Here is a 10063-nt window from a genome sequence, read left to right on the forward strand (position 1 = left end):
CGCGCGGCAGCCCCGCTGAGGCCCCGCCCCGCCGCCCGGCCCCTGCGCTCCCTCGCTCGGCCTGACGCGGGCCTTAAAGGCGCCGCGCCCCCAGCGCCTCACCCGCGCGCCTCGCGAGCTCGCCCCAGCCGCCTGCCCCAAGGTACCACCTAGCTGGGACCGTGCATCAGGAGCCCCGGTCAGCGCATTAGGAGCCCCGGTCAGCCGAAGGGGCCGAGAACATAAAGTCTACAGGGAAAAAGGTGGGGGCGGGGGAGGCTGTGGAGGTCTGAACAAGGCAGGGTCGTCACAGCTCCCAAACCAAGGGAACGCTTTCTGGATCTGCACCGGGAGCCTCTGCTGCCTTCATCCAGGTTGAGGCCTGAGGCACAGGGTGCTGGGAACGCCCATCAGTCTAGTACATTTCGGATGTCTTCTTGCTAACCCAGACCCACCTCCTGGCCTGGCAAAGTCTTTGGCCTCTCAGGAGTTAGCCTTGAGACCCAAGTGGATTTGAAAACCACAGAGGGAGGGTCTCCAGGCTGCATGGACCCCCAGGGTAAGGAAAAGCTCCAGGTCCAGGCCCTGGCTGTGATACACCCATCAGGACCAAGGAAGGGGCCTGTGTGTGTATCAAAATACCTGGTTAGGCCTAAGAAGCCAAGAAAGACATTGGAGGACTTGAGAAAGTAAGGCGGAAATTTCCGCACAGAAGAGCTGTCAGGACCATCAGGCTTGGGTGATTTCTGAACTGAGGGGACCCTTCTTTAAGGGCTCATCAAGTGAACAACAGGTACAGCTTGAAAAGTAAGTAAATGTTTCTGCACATTCCCTTTCGATTTGGAGATTTTAAGAAAAGTGGTTTTGTTTGCTCAGATATTGCAAATGTTCTTTGTCTTGGTTTGGAGGGCTCTGTGTCCAGAATACATTAGTTCTGGTTTGAGAAATACACTGCCAAGGAGGGGGAAGAGGATGGAGTGAACTGTTGGGGCTTCCTTGATGGTTCAGGGGGTAAAGAATCTGCTTGCAATGTGGGAGACCTGGGTTTGATCCCTGGGTTAGGAAGATCCCCTGGAGGAGAGCATGGCCACCCTCTCCAGTAATCTTTCCTGGAGAATCCCCATGGACAGAGGAGCCTGGCAGGCTGCAATTCATGGGGTCACAGAGTTGGACACGACTGAACGACTAAGCAGAGCACACAATTGAGCTCCAAGGTCAGAGCCGACTTGGGCAGGAGAGCGGTTGCACAGCTCTCCCCCTTTCCTGGACCCTGGCACCTGGGTTTGGCAGCCTGCTAGTTAGCTTGCTGCTTTAAACTACAGGAAGTCAGATTCTAGAAAACTTGAGAGGGACAGGCAAGTTCTATATCTGAGAGCACGGGTTAACTTGTGGCTTCTTACCCAGGACCCATGTGGCAGTTAAAGGGGACACCACATCAGTACTGGCCTGCCACACCTGGCCTGAGTCGACTCTGTCCCCAGCCTCTTGGGACAGGAGCAGGTTACCTCTGGGTGTGCCAAGTGTGCCCAACTCATCTTTATGCTCAGACTCAGCACAAATCCTTTATTGCCAGTGAGGTTTGATGGACAGATCCACCGCCAGCCCTGTGCTCACACCTCTCAAAGACCCCTCTGATTCCCCCCTTACTCAGGGTGCCTCATCACTACAGGTGGTTCACAGAGGCCAGCTGCAGCCCTCGCTATTGTTCTGAAATGTCTATCCCTAGGACCCGCCTTTGTCTTCAGAAGGTCTGAGTGTGATGGAGATCATTCTCAGAAAAGGGGTCCAGAACCCAGCACTTGCTCTGCTGTGCTTCCCGAAATTGCTCAGTGCCAACACGAGTGCCAACTTGAATTAAAAAAGAAAATGATGTTGGCAGGGGTTGGGGGGGTCCTGAGGCCCAAACACTAGAGGAAACACCTCCCCATCTCTTACTGCCGAGTATTTCAGTCTTGAGTCTGCTGAAGGGTGTGATGACTCGCAGACCCAGCAGGTCCTTCCTGCCTCTAACCAGCCTTGGGGGAGGCACACATCAGGGAGCTCTGTGTGGATTAACTCACAGAACCATCCTGACTCCAGTGTGGGGTCTGCTGTCATCCCTGCTGGTTGTTCCCCCAGGCAGGGGGGAGGTGGGATGAGGCCAGGCGGAGGCTGCAGGACCCAATGTTCTCACCCCAGCCCTGCATACCTGGCCTAGGCAGCATTTTTCCCCCAGACTCATTTGCTGGAGGAGCCCTGATACACAACATATGATGTCTTATGGGAACTCACATGTTCAGGAATATGGTTTCAGAAACACTGCAGTAGCTGAAGCAGGTCCAGCAGAGAGCATTGGTTTATCAGACTTGCTGTGAGCGAAGCAGAGAGGATCCATTGAGAGGGAGGAAAAGGTGGTCTGAAGCACAGGGCAATGAATTCCATGTGACAATCCTCGAACCAGCAGCACCAACTCCCTGTGGGGGCTTGTGGGAATTACAGACCCTTGAGCCACACCCCAGACCATCGAGTGGAAGTCTGCCGGGGAACCAAACTTCCCTTCACCCCTCCTGTCCTCGGATGATCTGGTTCAGCATCCTAGCAAGGCTCATGAAAAATGTTGATTCCTAGGCTCCACCTAGGGCTTCCCTGGCAGCTCAGTCGGTAAAGAATGTGCCTGCAGTACAGAAGACCTGGGTTTGATCCCGTGAGTCAGAAAGATCCACTAGAGAAGGAAATGGCAAGCCACTCCAGCATTCTTGCCTAGAGAATCCTAGGGACAGAGGAGCCTTGTGGGCTACAGACCATGGGGTTGCAAAAGTTGGACACGACTTAGCAGGTAAAACACCACCAGGCTCCACCTGAGACTGATGACTTGGAACTTTGGGGAATGGGGCCTGGGGCCCGGCCTTTTTTTTTTTTTTGAATGTGCTGGGTCTTCATTGCTCCGCAGGTTTTCTCTAGTTGCGGTGAGCAGGGGCTACCCTCTAGGTGTGGCGCTAGGGCTTCTCATTACAGTGGCTTCTCACTTGTTGCAGAGCACAGGCTCTAAGGCATGCGGGCTTCAGTAGTAGTAGTAGGTGCATGGGCTTAGTTTCTGCCCCATGTGGGATCTTCCCGGACCAGGGATTGAACCCATGTCCCCTGCCCTGGCAGCCGAATTCTTAACCACTGGACCACCGGGATGGGGACCTGGCCTTTTAACAGCCTCTTGGATTACTGTTCTTGAGCCCTAGTGTTTAGAAACCCTCGCATATGCATCCCACGTGCCATATGCATCTCCTGGAAGCTTGAATAAATGCTCCATCCTGGACCGCACGCTGGACCTACTGAATCTGGGTGTCACAGGACAGAGCGGGGTGCAGGGGGCGGGGCAGCGGGAAGGTTGGAGACATGGCCTGCCCTGAGGGGGAACTCCAGCCAGCTCTGGCCAGCTGCCTGAGCCCACCTGGAGGAGGAGCTATGCCCTCAGGCTTCTGGGTAAAGAACCCTGGAGAAGAGTGTGCTTTTGTTTATAAGAGAGATTACAAGAATTCCCTGGGGAGGGTAGCTTGTGAGTGCTGGTCCCCTCTCGACTGGGGTGCAGCTGTGGATGTTTGCAGAGACGCCTCTCTCCCACTTGTTGATGCTTGGAGAAAGGTCAGCTTTGGAAGCCAATTGAATGCTCGCATGGGGACCGTTTCCCTGTCTTGTCGTCTGATGTTAATTTGTTTTTCCTCCATTTATCCTTACAGACACTTCAGTGTTAGACAAAAAGCTGTTTTGTAAAGAAAGCAGGGAGAAGTTAGCAAAAGGTGGGTCCTCAGAATAAAGCAGGATCTTTGCGGAGGACTGAAGATGTTTGGGCACTACAGAAACCAATGCGATCAGCCTGCCACCTGCTCGAGGAAATCTCCCCGCATGCAAGCCAGAAAATTGTAAAGCAAAAAGCAAGAGACAGACAGGCCAGCACAAGGAACCTCCACTTTCAAGTCCACGGAGGTTAACCTTGGAGCCTGCTGACTGGGAAGAAAGAGGAAGGCCCTGGTTATTACTGCTTTTGTTTTCACTGATGTCGTCTCTCTCCCTTAACATGTGTTGATATTCAGGGTGGGCCAGGTGGCCCGCATGGGGGCTTTTGAACTTTATCTCCTGTAATCCTCACGAATGAAGGAAGTGGTCTTTCCCACCTGTCACAAATATGGGCAAGCCTGTCCATGGTCACCGCTGGGGGTGGGGGTGGGGTGGCCCGGCTACAGTTATGCTCCAGGCAGTGGACAGAAGTCAGTGAGGCGACCTGGGCGGTTCTTGGTCAGGAATCCCAGGAGGAAAGGTGCACAGGTCCCTTTGTCCCTTTCCAGCCTCACCCATCTTCTTCCTTTTTCCAGCCTTGGGCCCATTCATGCCAACCCTGCCACCCCCCACCCCCCCGGCCTGCCCCCTCCCCCCCAGCAACCAGATCTCCCACCAGGAACTCAGGCGTCCTTCCAAGCTCCTGGGCCTGTGTCCCCACCACGCCCTCTGTCTGGACCCCATCAGCCTTTGTATGGGAGGTGATCCCTCTCTCTCTCTCAATCAGCCTTTCTTCAGGGGAGAGGGGCTGACTTTGGCTTCCCTCTGACTTCGTACACACTTCACGCTGTCTCACTGTCATGAAGCTGTTGTCTGTGTGAATCCCCACTCGCAGGGCACTCTGACAGCCTGAGGGCAGGGGCCCAATATAGTCACCCCTCCCCGTGTCACCCAGGGTCCTGTCTCCAGGGCCTGGATGAATGAAGTAGTGAGACAATTGGCTTGCATCAGCAGTTCTCCTGAGCCCCTGGGCGCCTTCCTACATGCCCCCATTAGACAGAGGGGAAAACTGAGGCCTGGAGCAAGCAGAGGGCTTGAACCACCTCCCACTTAGCCAGGACATTTCGCACCTGATTCTCAGTTTATCTCATGTCTGCAGTGGGGTGGGGGCACCCCTACCTGACCCTTGGCTCTCCCCAGCCCTGGACCAGCTTCAGGAAATTTCTGAAAAAGCGAACGTCATGGTGGATGATGGGAAATCTGGGAGGGATGGAGCATCTCCTGGGCAACCTCAGAGGAGAGGGGGGGCTCCCGTGATGCTGCACCTGAACCCTCAATCCACTCCTGGTAATGTGAACGCGGGTGATTTCTTTCATCTCATAAACTCCAGGCAGAATAAGGAGAATTGGGGCCAGAGGAGGTGGTCCAGCAGGAAGGTGCAGGCAGCGAGGAGTCTGGCGGGTGGGTGGGGGAGGGGCTGCAGGGAGGATGATAGACGCAAATGTTGCAGGAGAGGAAACCAATTAAATGGTTAAATAGATAATATGAGATTCAAGGGGAAGGAGAAAACTGGGGAGGCGTTGGAAATATGAGTAGACTAAGAGTGGCAATAAAACACAAGAGAGACCAAGAAAATGGAAAGGAAATGGGAAATGGCTTTACAAGTTAAAACATCTGCCTGGAATTATGAGCCTCTCTGAACTGGAGGGTGTCCTGCTGGCTTCAGCCTGTCTGGGCTCTTGGGGGGACTCGCTTCCGCCTACAGTCACTGGGCAAATCCTTTAAGCTATATTTAACCTGGTTTTATTATTGAACTTTGAGGGGTTACCACTGATCACTTTCTCTGGAATACCAGCAAGGCTGTCAAAAGGTGCCTGGATTTTTTGTGGGGATGGTGACAGCCCTGGTCAGCTCTGCACAGATGCAAGGAGATGTGCTTTGGAGGCCCCCCCAACCCCCCGCGGATACCCTGCTGAGTGCGGGGGACCAGGGATGCTCTCCTGTCCTCAGGAAGCCAGCCTTCAACTCACCTTTCCTTCTGGGTCTGTGTCTGAAGCTCTGATGGAGAGGAGGCTGCAGAGGCAGATGGACGAATCACCTGCCCCCAAAAAACTTGACTTCTGTTAGAGACGCACGTCTTTGGGATAAGGCCGAATTCTCACACTTTAGGTAAGCCACCGAACCGCCTGACAAGCGTCTTAAAATATGGGTTGTGGGTGGACCCCAGCCAGCCCCGGAAATTCCCTTTTAGTGAATATCAGGTACTCTGCTTGCCATTTCCCCAGCTAAGTAAGGAGTGAGACCACTTCTGAATGTTTCCATCTTGAACGATTTACTGTGGCTTCATTTGGTTCCCATGGGTTGGCCAAACGAATGCCTGATTTGAGGGAGGGAAATGTGGCCAGGGGTCCAGAGGTGGCAGGGAGGTCACCTGTTCAGGTGGGGTGTGGCAGGGAATTCTCGGAATGACTGGGAGGGTCTCAGGGCTGCTGGGCTCTCTGTGTACAATGTGAAGAGGCCTGAAAAGAAAGAAAAGAGGGGATAGTACAGGCATGGTCACTGTACTACTCAGTAGGCAACCCAGTTCTAAAGCTAAACTCTGTAGACTTGATCCATAGGAACAAGGATCCTAGGACTGGTCACCAGCTGTTCACGGGAGAGGCAGGTGCTGGGTGGATTGGTGGAGGTGGCACTGGAATCAGGCAAGATGTAGTCTTTTTGATTGGCTTCTTTCACCTGGCAACATGCATTCATGTTCACGTTTCCCCCATGTCTTTTTATCATCAAATTAGGGCTTCCCAGGTGGCTCAGTGGTAAAGAATCTGCCTGCCAATGTGGAGACGTGAGTTTGACCCCTGGGTTGGGAAGATCCTCTGGAGGAAGAAATGGCAACCCACTCCAATATTCTTGTCTGGAAAATCCCACGGACAGAGGAGCCTGGTGGGCTATAGTCCATGGGGCCACAAAAGAGTCAGACACAACTGAGTGACTGAGCATGCAGCACTCTATTGCATGACTGAAGGACCTTTGCTGACATCACATGCAGCAGAATTCCTGTTTGAATTCCTGACCTGCAAAGCTGTGAGGTACAATCTGAGGTGGATGATTTAACACACTGAGCCATGGATGACTTGTTACTCAGTTGTGGTTAGCTAACTGTTACACACCTGCTGCAGAGGCAGGGAGACTGCCTCCAATGCTGGCTCACTTAGCTGCTCGTGGGTGAGTCACACCCACATTTCCATGGCTCGTGATGCACGAGAGCATGAGCTCACAGGCTGTTCTGCCCTGTGATGCTGTCGGGGAGGGAGATGGGGGCAGCCCGCAGAGGGCAGCCTGTCCAAGACAGCCAAGTCAGCCCGGCCTCTCATCCCCTCAGCCGTAATCACAAGACTTGGACTCTGGCCGTCCAACCGTGCCCCTAATGAGGTCTGTGTTCCTCGTGCAGCTGGAAGGAAGTGGCCGTTCCCAGGAGGCCTCAGCTCGGCATGCCAGTCCTTTCACGCCTGCCCTTCACATATGGAAGGTGTTATTGTGATCACACTCTTGTTTTCAGGGGAAGCAAAATGGGAGTTTTGCGTCTCAGCTCACGTCTTCTCCAACCCCAGAAGGAGACAGGGAGGAGGTGGGGAAAGACCAAAAAAAGAGTGAAACAATGCATTTCAAGAGAATAAATACTGGCTACATGTCCCTCCTTGGGACTCTGCCCTGAGTGGCCTGGGATGAAGCCCCTTGGTTCCTGGGAGACATGGGTCAGCTGTGGTGAGTGATGTCTGAAGCAAGCCCAGAGGAAATTAGGGACATTCGCTGGTTGTTGCTCTGGGCATAGACATGTGCTCCACAGAGGAAAATCTGTTGGGGAAAGTGGGGCATAAAGAGTCTCTACGTAGGAACCAAGCCAGGGATGTGTTTCTATCCTTCTGAAACACCCTGCTTCCTCAACATCAGAGGCCAGACCCCATGACACTGGTCCCAGCCCCAGCGGGGTGACCTCTGATTGAAGGGGCGACCTCTGGGAGGCTGGCTACTCAGTAGTCCAGTTTCACAGTTGAGGAAGGAAACCTTCCAAGCGTGACTTTGTGGAGGTGGTTTGCCCCATAGCCACCTCTATAAGCTGTAGTCAAAACTATGGTTTTTTCCAGTAGTCATGTACGGATGTGAGAGTTGGACTATAAAGAAGGCTGAGTGCCAAAGAATTGATGCTTTCGAACTGTGGTGCTGGAGAAGACTCTTGAGTCCCTTGGACAGCAAGGAGATCAAACCACTGAATCCTAAAGGAAATCAACCCTGAATTTTCATTGGAAGGACTGATGATGAAGCTGAAGCTCCAATACTTTGGCCACCTGATGCAAAGAACCGACTTATTGGAAAAGACCCTGATGTTGGGAAAAATTGAGGGAAGGAGGAAAAGTGGGCGACAGAGGATTAGATGGTTGGATGGCATCATCAACTCAATGTACATGAGTTTGAGCAAACTCAGGGAGATAGTGAAAGACAGGGAAGCCTGGTGCACTGTAGTCCATGGCACTGCAAAGAGTCAGACATGACTTAGGGACTGAACAACAACAAAAAACCACATTAGCAGAAGTAAGGGTAAAAAAAAAAAAAATCACATGATTATTATCTGTAGATTTGGAGAAAGTGGTTGACAAAATTCAAGATCCTTTCATGATAAAAATTCCCAGGAAACTAGGAATAAAAAGAAACCCTCTCAACATAATAAAGGCCATATATAAAAAGCACACAGCTAACATCATACGCAAGGGTGAAAAACTGAAACTTTCCTTCACAATCAGGAACAAGACAAAGATGCCCACTCTCATCACTTCCATTCAACACAGCGCTGGAAGTCCTGGCCAGAGCCACTGGGCAAGAAAAATAAAGAAAAGCCATCAAAATGGGAGAGGGGGAAGTAAAGTTATCTCTGTCTGTATGTAACATGATTTTACCTGTAGAAAACTGTGAAGACTCCACACATACACAAACCATGTTAGAATGAATAATTCAGTAAACTTGCAGGGTTAAAAAAACCCCAACATACAGAAATAAGTAGAGACCATCTTTAAATTAACTGTCTGCTCCTTAGTTTCTGTCTCAGGCTCTGCTTTCAGGGAATCCAGCTGAGACCAGAGGACACACGACCTGGTCCACAAGGATGTTTAGTGGGACCTCCTCCCTGGGGCATCTCTGCATCAGGAAAGACTGGCCCTGTGTCTTCCACAGTGACAATGATAGACTCTGCAAAACCATGTTGCTGGCTGCACTCAAACTCATTAAAAGTGTGGCAGAGGCAAACAGAAAGTTTAAGCCACATTTATGTAAGTTAAAAGTCCAAATCCATGTTTACTAAGCACTCAATTGACCTTGTGGCTTCCGATGTGGCTCAGTGGTAAAGAATTCACCTGCCAATGAAGAAGATTCAGGAGGTATAGGTTCAATCCATGGGTCAAGAAGGTGCTCTGGAGTAGGAAATGACAACCCACTCAAGTATTCCTGCCTGGGAAATCCCATGGACAAAGGAGCCTGGTGGGCTACAGTCTGTGGGATGGCAAAGAGTCGGACATGCCATCTGACATTGGGCCTCTTACATTCTAGGCTCATCTCAATCAAGGAAATCTTCCATTCATCAGGAGACATGGGCCTCCAGCCCAGCTGGCATTTTTCACTGTAATGAGAAACCCAAATATTTTCTGAGCACCAGCTGATTTCCTGAGGTTAGAACAGAGTCAGGATTGGAGCCACCTGTGTCACAAGATTCGAGGCAAACCTGCCACATCTAGGGGCGTGTTTATGTGGCCTTCTGTGTAATTATGTGTGCTTATTTACATAGATTTTCCTGTTGTGTTCAAAATGCCATGGACTCCAGCTACGTTAAAAAAAGTAACATGAATAGTTCAACTTAGGTGTATTCACGCATAGTATTCATACATGCTTCCTCTGTTGGGAGAATGGGGCCAGTGGCAGCTGGCTGGGCTGAAAGTTCAGTCATCTGCCCATTTCTCCAAATCCAAGGTCAAGAGCTGGGAGAGTTGGAAATAAAATCTACAGGCTAGGATGGGCTTCCCCGGTGACTCAAATGGTAAAGAATCTGCCTGCAATGCAGGAAACCCAGGTGTGATCCCATACTTTGGAGAGAGAACTGGCAACCCATTCTAATATTCTTGCCTAGGGAATACCATGGACAGAGTAGTCTGGCAGGCTACAGTCCTTGGGGTTGCAAAGAGTCAGAGGCAACTGAGCAACCAACACTCACTTTTTTCAGAGGCTATTGGAGTATTGGGTTACCTCTAAAGCAAGAGAAAGTGGGTTGGGGATAAGAGAGGAATAGGTGATCACA

At 51.5% G+C, this 10063-nt stretch overlaps 1 long non-coding RNA gene across 1 annotated transcript; it reads left to right on the forward strand.

Annotated features, from left to right (window-relative positions):
* Positions 1-5244: 5244 nt before the first annotated feature.
* On the forward strand, positions 5245-8371 carry LOC139036725 (uncharacterized). The gene is made up of 2 exons (XR_011489557.1): positions 5245-5895; positions 6519-8371. It is a non-coding gene; the product is annotated as an uncharacterized lncRNA (long non-coding RNA).
* The last annotated feature ends 1692 nt before the right edge of the window (positions 8372-10063 follow it).

This window comes from Odocoileus virginianus, chromosome 9 (assembly GCF_023699985.2).
Source record: "Odocoileus virginianus isolate 20LAN1187 ecotype Illinois chromosome 9, Ovbor_1.2, whole genome shotgun sequence".
In the NCBI taxonomy this organism is placed as follows: Eukaryota; Metazoa; Chordata; class Mammalia; order Artiodactyla; family Cervidae; genus Odocoileus; species Odocoileus virginianus.